The sequence below is a fragment of the Phyllobates terribilis genome, unplaced genomic scaffold (genome assembly GCF_046119375.1).
Source record: "Phyllobates terribilis strain yellow unplaced genomic scaffold, ASM4611937v1 Scaffold_600__1_contigs__length_992639, whole genome shotgun sequence".
NCBI lineage: Eukaryota > Metazoa > Chordata > Amphibia > Anura > Dendrobatidae > Phyllobates > Phyllobates terribilis.
This window is the reverse complement of record NW_027363360.1, coordinates 441,573-452,603: the sequence shown is the minus strand read 5'-3', so window position 1 is coordinate 452,603 and position 11,031 is coordinate 441,573.

Genomic DNA, 11,031 nt, shown 5'->3' with positions numbered 1-11,031 from the left:
GATCGGGGCGATGTCACCCCGCTCTCAGGAAAAAGACCGCAGATTTTCTGAAGGTTTGTGCTTTTATTGCGGTGGATCTGACCATTTCATTAAGAACTGTGTGCTTCGTATGAACAAAGAAAAAAAAAAAAAGGTCAGTTACGCCCGTATAGCCTGTTTAAATACTAAGGGTGTATTTCTTTCTGCTACTACTGCTGCTCAGGAAGAATTAATTTAATTTCGGGTATTTGTGGATTGTGGTTCTACTCTGAATGTGATTGATGGGGGATTCTTGGAAAAACTTAAATTAAAACCCAAACCTTTGTCATCCCCTATTGCCGTGGTTTCTGTCGATGGCTCTCCCTTGAAATGTGTTACTCACAAGGTTTATGAATTTCCCCTCACTATTAATGGTATTCACCAAGAAAATTTGGATTTGGTGGTATTAAATAATTTGCCTTCTCCTGTAGTTTTGGGGTTACCCTGGTTAAAATTGCACAATCCTGTACTGGATTGGTCTACCAATGAAATTAAGTCCTGGAGCCCTAAGTGTTATGACAAGTGTTGTAACGGGCGCATTGCTGCTGTGGATAAAGGGGAATTACCTGTACCTATTCAGGATTTTTGGAAAGTTTTTTCTGAGGAGGTGTCGCAAATTTTGCCTCCCCATAGAGACTATGATTGTACCATTGAATTTGTCCCTGGAGCGACTCTTCCTAAAAGTCGTTTATTTAATCTTACTATCCCTGAGAGAAAGGCTTTGGAGGAATACATACAGACGAGCTTGGCCGCCGGTCATATCAGACCCTCTGAGTCACCTGTGGCTGTTGGATTTTTTTTTGTTAAAAAAAAGGACTGCGGTTTACGTCCTTGTCTGGACTTTCAAGAGATTAATAAAATTACTGTACGCAATCCCTACCCACTGCCATTGATTCCTGATTTGTTTAACCAGTTAGTGGGGGCCAAGTGGTTCTCTAAAATTGATCTCCGGGGGGCATACAATTTGTTGCGCATGAAGGAGGGTGATGAATGGAAGACTGCTTTTAACACTCCTGTGGGTCATTTTGAGAATCTGGTTATGCCTTTTGGTCTTACCAATGCACCAGCATTTTTTCAGAATCTTATTAATGACATCCTTAGACCTTTGATCGGCAAAAATGTGGTTGTGTATTTGGATGACATTTTGATTTATTCGCCGGATCTGGAGTCTCATTGGCAGAGCGTACGTGAGGTATTACAGTTATTAATTGACAATTCGCTTTTTGCTAAGCTAGAGAAATGTGAGTTCGCTGTACAGAGAATTAGTTTTTTGGGCTACATTATCTCCAGCGAGGGCTTTGAGATGGACCCGGTGAAAGTTCAAGCTGTGCAGGAATGGCCTAGGCCTATTGGTTTGAAATCGATACAGAGGTTTTTGGGTTTTGCCAATTTTTACAGAAAATTCATAAAAAATTTTTCTATTATTGTTAAACCACTGACCGATCTCACCAGGAAAGGTGCTAATGCGGTTCAGTGGACTACTGAGGCCATTGAAGCTTTTGTGTTTCTAAAGGAGAGGTTCACCTCTGCCCCCATCCTTATGCAGCCTGATGTGACTAAGCCGTTTTTGGTTGAAGTTGATGCTTCTTCTGTCGGGGTCGGTGCGGTGTTGTCTCAGGAAAACAAGGATGGAGTACATCCCTGTGCCTTTTTTTCAAAAATTTTTTCTGAGATTGAACTTAATTACGATATTGGTAATCGGGAATTGCTGGCTATTAAACTCGCATTAGAACACTGGCGTCATCTCTTGGAAGGTGCTGAATTTCCCATTCAGGTTTTCACTGATCATAAAAATCTGATCTATCTTGATGCTGCCAAGCGCTTGAATGCCCGTCAGGCTAGGTGGGCACTTTTTTTTTCGCGGTTTAATTTTTCCGTTACTTACATCCCGGGTACCAAGAATGTTAAAGCTGATGCTTTGTCTCGCAGCTTTTCTCCCATGGTCGGTGCTGAGGAGGAGGAGAGCATTTTACAAGAAGGTGTTATGATTGCTGCATTGGACTCCGTTTTGGAAGATGAGATTCTTAAAGCACAGGAGAATGCCCCATCTAACACTCCCAATGGGAGGTTGTTTGTGCCTAGGACCTTTAGGAGAGATTTGTTTGTTGAGTGTCATGAGTCTCGGTTGGCAGGTCATCCAGGAATTTCTGAGACCAAGAGACTTGTGGGTCGCAGTTTTTGGTGGCCTGGATGGCAGAAGGAAGTCATTAAGTGGGTGCATCAATGTACTGTGTGTGCTAGATCTAAGTCTTCACATACTCCTGCTGCGGGGTTGCTTTGCCCTCTGGAGGTTCCTAGTGCACCTTGGACACATCTGGCTATGGACTTTATTACTGACCTTCCCCCCTCTGAGGGTTTCACGGTCATCTGGGTGGTCGTGGACCGTTGTAGCAAGATGTGTCACTTGGTTCCCTTAATCAAACTGCCCTGCGCTAAGACACTCGCTAAGGCCTTTGTCAAGGAAATTGTCAGACTCCATGGTGTTCCTACTGACATTGTTTCTGATAGGGGACCTCAGTTCGTGGCTCGTTTTTGGTGTGCCTTTTGTGACAGGTTGGGAGTTCATTTGTCATTTTCATCGGGATATCATCCTGAGTCTAATGGCCAGACAGAAAGGAAGAACCAGGATGTTGAGCAGTTCTTGCATTGTTTTGTGGCAGACAATCAAGAGGGGTGGTCTGAGTTTCTGCCACTTGCTGAATTTGCTCTTAACAATCATACATCCTCTTCTGCTGGGTGTTCGCCTTTTTTTTGTTGTTCTGGGAGACATCCGTCTTTTGGGTCATTCTCCAAATTGGTATCGGCTGTGCCTGAGGAGGAGAGTTTTTCCGGTGATTTGGAGAGAGTTTGGACGGATGTGCGTGGTAATCTTCAGGAGGCTAACAAAAAATCTAAGAGGTACTTTGACAGGAAAAGTCAAGAGGTTTTGTTTACGGTTGGTGACATGGTTTGGTTGTCCTCTAAGAATCTGCGGTTGAGGATTCCTTCTAAAAAATTGGGTCCCAAGTTTGTAGGGCCCTTTAAGGTGCTTCAGGTAGTTAACCAATCTGCTGTTAGGTTGGAGTTTCCCACCTCCTGGAAGATTAATCCGGTGTTTCATGTTTCTCTATTGAAAAAAGCTGATGTATCAGATAGAGACGCCACTGCCACTGTTCCTCCGGTGGTGGAGGACGGGGAATATGAAATTTCCCGCATCCTTAATTCTAGACGGTATAGAGGGAGTTTGCAGTATCTCGTCGCTTGGAAGGGTTTCGGTCCCGAGGTTAACTTATGGGTGAGGGCGGATGATGTTTCTGCTTCCAGACTTGTCAGAGCGTTTCACAAGAGGTTTTCTGATAAGCCTGGGCCTAGGGGATCCGGAGGATCCTCATAGAAGAGGGGGTACTGTTAGAACTCTCCTGTTAGTTTTTTTCTATTTTGCTGGTCACATGACCTTTTTTGCCTATTTAATCCTGCTCCGCCCTTCTGGCCATGCTGGACTTCATTGTAATTTCTACTCTTAAGCTAGCCAGGTGCTTTGTTATCTTTCTCATTCAGTTTAGCTAGGTCTTTGGACCTCTATGTTCTATGTTGTTTGTTTGTCTTTTTGCTGCTACAATTTCTGCTAGGAGGTGTCCATCTTTCTCCCAGTCCCTAGTTCTTGTAGGGATCCCTCCCTCATATCTATAGGTCTTCGTTCAGACTAGCCGAGGACTTTAGCGGGTCTGATCGAAGGATCAGGTTCCCCGTTACATCGTAGGGATCTAGCTTAGTTCTATTGTAGGGACAGATCTCCTGTCTTTCCTTAGTGCTTGTAGCAGATCATAACAGTAATGACTTATTACCTACCAGCCATTGTCTCCTTTATCACTCGCTAGTTCTTATACACATTTGGATGATTTCAGATCTTCGTTGGAAGCCGTATTAGGAACCTCCATCGCAGATTTTATCTTTTAGGATGAGTTCTCAGCCAACAGCTATTTGGCCATTGTTCACATAACGTAAGCCTATGTTATATACAGCAATATGCAGCAGGATACACGAGATCCAGGGAAATATCCAATCGCCAGAAATGGGGTCAGGAATGGTATGTGTGGCCTTCTCATCCCCCAATCCTGGTATGTGTGGCCCCCTCATCCCCCAATCCTGGTATGCATGGCCCCCTCATCCCCCAATCCTGGTATGTATGGCCTCCTCACCCCCCAATCCTGGTATGTGTGGTCCCATCACTGCACACACAAAAAATAAATACTTATACTCGCCTTCCTTCCTCACCTCTGCTCCAGAGCTGCTGTGTTCTGTCTGCCAGCAGCTCATGTTGGTATCTGAGCAGTGCGCGCTCTCAGTTGCCGAGGTGAGCTGCTCCCGGCATATTCACTCCTCTCCACGCCGGGACTATGAGTGTTGACAAGCGTGAATATGCATTCTCTTTAGTAGTGGGCACTGTAAGCAGGAGCCACGGCTCAGCGCTCCTCCGTCCCCGCTACTAAAGAGACTGAATATTCTCTCTTCTCCACGCCCATGGAAGTGGAGAAGAGGGAATATTCATGTCCCTTTAGCAGCGGGCACACGTGGTAGCTACAGCAGCCGCTACTGCGTGTGCCCGCTCCGCAGCCGCCGCAACCTCCCACCCCCCCAATACTCACCTATCCTTCTCACTCCCCCGAGGCTCACGGGCCCCATAGCAGTGGTGTGGCCTTCCACCATTGGTGGTACGCCACTGATTATGGCTTACAGCCAATGAAATCACAAAAGTCATTATCTCAGTAAATTAAAATACTTTATAACATCAGCTTGAAAAATGTTTTTAAAATCCGAAATGTATGTTCAGTAAATGCACTCAATACTTGGTAGGGGCCCCTTTTGCATCAATCACTGCATCAATGCGGCGTGGCATGGAGGTGATCAGCCTGTGGCACTGCTGAGGTGTTATGGAAGCCCAGGTGGCTTTGATAGCAGCCTTCAGCTCGTCTGCTTTGTTGGGTTTGGTGTCTCTTATCTTCCTCTTGACAGTACCCCATAGATTCTCTATTAGCGATTCTCTATGGGGTTAAGGTCATGTGAGTTTGCTGACCAATTAAGCAGAGTGATACTGTTGTTTTTAAGCCAGGTATTGGTACTTTTGGCAGTGTGGACAGGTGCCAAGTCCTGCTGGAGAATGAAATTTCCATCTCCAAAAAGCTTGTCAGCAGAGGGAAGCATGAAGTGCTGTAAAATTTCCTGGTAGGCGGCTGCGCTGACTTTGGTCTTGATAAAACACAGTGGACCTACACCAGCAGATGACATGGCTCCCCAAACCATCACTGATTGTGGAAACTTCACACTAGACCTCAAGCAGCTTGGATTGTGGCCTCTCCACTCTTCCTCCAGACTCTGGGACCTTGATTTCCAAAGGAAAATTGGAACTCTGGGACCTTGTGGAGTGTGTCAATGACTGCCTTCTTGGCATTTGTCAAGTCAGCCGTCTTCCCCATGATTGTGGAGCCTACTGAAACTGACTATGGGACATTTGAAAACACTTAGGAAGCCGTTGCAGGTGTTTTTTGTTAATTATTCTAATTTACTGAATTAATATCTTTTGTGTTTTCATTGGCTGTAAGCCATAATCGTCAAAATTAACAGAAATAAACACTTGAAATAGATCACTCTGTTTGTAATGACTCTATATAATATAGGAGTTTCACTTTTTGTATTGAAGAACTGAAATAAATTAACTTTTTGATGATATTCTAATTTAGTGAGATGCACCTGTATATGATGACTGTTGCCCCCAGTGGAATATATGCGGTGTCTATTTTGGGATATTTTAGTATACCCATGATGATACTATAGACAGCCATTATACCTGGAATGGCCCCTTCCTTGCGTGCCTTGCTTTTTTTTCACTTACATGTCTAACAATCACATATGTGTTGTGTCCCTTCCCCCATCATCCTATTTTTCTATTGCTGAATAAATATGATAGATTTTATACTCCCTGGACTCCTTTGATCGTCTTTTACCCTGCGGGGTTTTCTCTCATACAGTACAGACCAAAAGTTTGGACACACCTTCTCATTTAAAGATTTTTCTGTATTTTCATGACTATGAAAATTGTACATTCACACTGAAGCCATCAAAACTATGAATTAACACATGTGGAATTATATACTTAACAAAAAAGTGTGAAACAACTGAAAATATGTCTTATATTCTAGGTTCTTCAAAGTAGCCACCTTTTGCTTTGATGACTGCTTTGAACACTCTTGGCATTCTCTTGGTGAGCTTCAAGAGGTACTCACCGGAAATGGTCTTCCAACAATCTTGAAGGAGTTCCCAGAGATGCTTAGCACTTGTTGGCCCTTTTGCCTTCACTCTGCAGTCCAGCTCACCCCAAACATCTCGACTGGGTTCAGGTCTGGTGACTGTGGAGGCCAGGTCATCTGGCGTAGCACCCCAACACTCTCCCTCTTGGTCAAATAGCCCTTACATAGCCTGGAGGTGTGTTTGGGGTCATTGTCCTGTTGAAAAATAAATGATGGTCCAACTAAACGCAAACCGGATGGAATAGCATGCTGCTGCAAGATGCTGTGATAGCCATGCTGGTTCAGTATGCCTTCAATTTTGAATAAATCCCCAACAGTGTCACCAGAAAAGCACCCCCACACCATCACACCTCCTCCTCCATGCTTCACGGTGGGAACCAGACATGTAGAGTCCATCCGTTCACCTTTTCTGCGTCGCACAAAGACACGGTGGTTGGAACCAAAGATCTCAAATTTGGACTCATCAGACCAAAGCACGGATTTCCACTGGTCTAATGTCCATTCCTTGTGTTGTTTAGTCTCGTCTGCTTGTTGCCTGTTCTTAGCAGTGGTTTCCTAGCAGCTATTTTACCATGAAGGCCTGCTGCACAAAGTCTCCTCTTAACAGTTGTTGAAGAGATGTGTCTGCTGCTAGAACTCTGTGTGGCATTGTCCTGGTCTCTAATCTGAGCTGCTGTTAACCTGCGATTTCTGAGGCGGGTGACTCGGATAAACTTATCCTTAGAAGCAGAGGTGACTCTTGGTCTTCCTTTCCTGGGGCGGTCCTCATGTGAGCCAGTTTCTTTGAAGCGCTTGATGGTTTTTGCAACTGCACTTGGGGACACTTTTAAAGTTTTCCCAATTTTTCACACTGACTGACATTCATTTCTTAAAGTAATGATGGCCGCTCGTTTTTCTTTACTTAGCTGCTTTTTTCTTGCCATAATACAAATTCTAACAGTCTATTCAGTAGGACTATCAGCTGTGTATCCACCTGACTTCTGCACAACACAACTGATGGTCCCAACCCCATTTATAAGGCAAGAAATCCCACTTATTAAACCTGACAGGGCACACCTGTGAAGTGAAAACCATTTCCGGTGACTACCTCTTGAAGCTCATCAAGAGAATGCCAAGAGTGTGCAAAGCAGTCATCAAAGCAAAAGGTGGCTACTTTGAAGAACCTAGAATATAAGACATATTTTCAGTTGTTTCACACTTTTTTGTTAAGTATATAATTCCACATGTGTTAATTCATAGTTTTGATGCCTTCAGTGTGAATGTACAATTTTCATAGTCATGAAAATACAGAGAAATCTTTAAATGAGAAGGTGTGTCCAAACTTTTGGCCTGTACTGTATATGGACTCACTGTGTGGTGGTGATGGTAGAGGACATTGTGTAGCAGTAGCATTTTGGCCTTGTATAGTAGTAATTTTGGGAATATTGGTCTTTGTATAGTGTATTTTAGATTAGTAACAGTGGTATACTGTAATTATATATGTATAAATCCTCTTTAAGTGGCAGGGAGGTTATATGGGGAAACATGTACTTTGGGGCTGGGATCCCTGATCTCTTAGGACCCCAGCAACGCTCCTGCACTGGGGAAAAGCAGGGTCTGGAGGCCACTTTAATATCATCATTTTATGGATATGACGCCAAAGAAACTAATGAAGTGCTTTGCAAAGTGCCATAATTTTCACAATTCTAAAAATAAATTGTAAGTTTAGTTCCAGTATAAGTGATGTTAATTCTGTTATGAGAGCTAACCTTCTGAGACAATGTATCAATGCGGTGTGTGAATTGTCACATTAAGCTTTGCTACATCTATACATAGTGAAGTTCAGGATGAAAATGCTGCAGGTCCCATCTCTGCTACAGAACGATCCCATGAAAATAAAGCTGATCATTTTATCAGATGGGATCATTAGAACTTACCTGGTTGATCCTGACAACATTCAATTTAGCACATAAAGTATTGAAAAATGGGGAAAAAAATCAAAGTAAGGTTATTATTTTTGTTTGTTTGGTTTTTTTTATGAACATTTAAAAAAAAATGTGGTTTGTGAGACCATTTTCATCTTGCATTTTATAAAATGATCCCATTGATGGAGTTGTCGGCTTCTTCCTGTGGAGAGATCAGTAGTTACAAGTTTCTGATTGCATTTTTGGGAGGGAAGTAGAGAGACCCAAAAACCACAACCATGGCACTTTACTGTCCTTTACAGCATTGACCCGACGTGTAATAGATTTATATATAATGAAAGATTGTACTTATGTCAATGCAGCAGAAACAAATATTGTTTTACGCTTTTTCTTTTTTATAGTTAGCCAGAAAACCGCAGAACCTTAAGCAGAAAATGACATGAATGAGAACATCTGCCCGGCTTGTACCGGATCCGGGGGTGTTACGTACAAGGCGAAGGTCCCAGAATAAGGATTTGCTTCATTTTGGTGCAGAGTTTCTAGTAGTTTCTGGTTACTACTGTTACAGGCAGATGCCGTCTGAATAATACAGCCAGCACCGCCTCAACCCCCCCATGCATGTGGACCCCGGCACAAACACTCAGGTCCATCCTTTTATGCTGAGACATTAATAATTCTACAATTATCACACACAACTTATATACAGAAACCTCCCAACCGTCCCCGATCCAATGGGACTGTCCGGCTGTCGCTGGAGGTCGGGGCTATGTCCTGACGAGCTGTGTTCTGTCAGGACAGTCAGTGTAGTACAAGAATGTCTCATGCCGTGCTGCTGTGATCGCTCCTGGAGAGGGGCAGCATCCGCTCCGCACGCCTCGTACACGCCCGGCTCCGCTCCGCACACCTCGTACACACGCGCGGCTCCGCTCCGCACGCCTCGTACACCCGACTCCGCTCCGTACACCCGACTCCGCTCCGTACGCCTCGTACACGCGCGGCTCCGCTCCGTACACCTCGTACACGCCCGGCTCCGCACGCCTCGTACACGCGCGGCTCCGCTCCGTACGCCTCGTACACGTGCGGCTCTGCTCCGTACGCCTCGTACACGCGCGGCTCTGCTCTGTACGCCTCGTACACACACGGCTCTGCTCCGTACGCCTCGTACACACACGGCTCCGCTCCGCACGCCTCGTACACACGGGGCTCCGCACGCCTCGTACACACACGGCTCCGCTCCGTACACCACGTACACGCACGGCTCCGCTCCGTACGCCTTGTACACACGCGGCTCCGCTCCGTACACCTCGTACACAAGCGGCTCCGCTCCGTACACCTCGTACACAGGGCTCCGCTCCATACACCTCGTACACACGCAGCTCCGCTCCGTACACCTCGTACACAGGGCTCCGCTCCGTACACCTCGTACACAGGGCTCCGCTCCGTACGCCTCGTACACGTGCGGCTCCGCTCCGTACGCCTCGTACACACGCGGCTCTGCTCCGTACGCCTCGTACACACGCGGCTCCGCTCCGTACACCTCGTACACAAGCGGCTCTGCTCCGTACACCTCGTACACAGGGCTCTGCTCCGTACACCTCGTACACACGCGGCTCCGCTCCGTACACCTCGTACACAGGGCTCCGCTCCGTACGCCTCGTACACGTGCGGCTCCGCTCCGTACGCCTCGTACACACGCGGCTCCGCTCCGTACGCCTCGTACACACGCGGCTCCGCTCCGTACGCCTCGTACACAAGCGGCTCTGCTCCGTACACCTCGTACACAGGGCTCTGCTCCGTACGCCTCGTACACATGCGGCTCTGCTCCGTACACCTCGTACACAGGGCTCTGCTCCGTACACCTCGTACACACGCGGCTCCGCTCCGTACACCTCGTACACAGGGCTCCGCTCCGTACGCCTCGTACACGCGCGGCTCCGCTCCGTACGCCTCGTACACGCGCGGCTCCGCTCCGTACGCCTCGTACACGCGCGGCTCCGCTCCGTACGCCTCGTACACGCGCGGCTCCGCTCCGTACGCCTCGTACACGCGCGGCTCCGCTCCGTACGCCTCGTACACGCGCGGCTCCGCTCCGTACGCCTCGTACACGCGCGGCTCCGCTCCGTACGCCTCGTACACGCGCGGCTCCGCTCCGTACGTCTCGTACACGCGCGGCTCCGCTCCGTACACCTCGTACACGCGCGGCTCCGCTCCGTACACCTCGTACACGCGCGGCTCCGCTCCGTACACCTCGTACACACGCGGCTCCGCTCCGTACACCTCGTACACACGCGGCTCCGCTCCGTACACCTCGTACACACGCGGCTCCGCTCCGTACACCTCGTACACACGCGGCTCTGCTCCGTACACCTCGTACATACGCGGCTCTGCTCCGTACACCTCGTACACACGCGGCTCGGCTCCGTACACCTCGTACACACGCGGCTCCGCTCCGTACACCTCGTACACACGCGGCTCCGCTCCGTACACCTCGTACACACGCGGCTCCGCTCCGTACACCTCGTACACACGCGGCTCTGCTCCGTACACCTCGTACACACGTGGCTCCGCTCCGTACACCTCGTACACACACGGCTCCGCTCCGTACACCTCGTACACACACGGCTCTGCTCCGTACACCTCGTACATACGCGGCTCTGCTCCGTACACCTCGTACACACTCGGCTCTGCTACATCCACACTGTAAACCCCTCCTGACCCCACACATAAACTTCAGCTCATCCAGCACCATGACAACCAGCACAGCAGAGTCCTGCATCCACTGAGGCCCCTGATCATGTGACCCCTGACTCCTCCCCTCCTGTGAC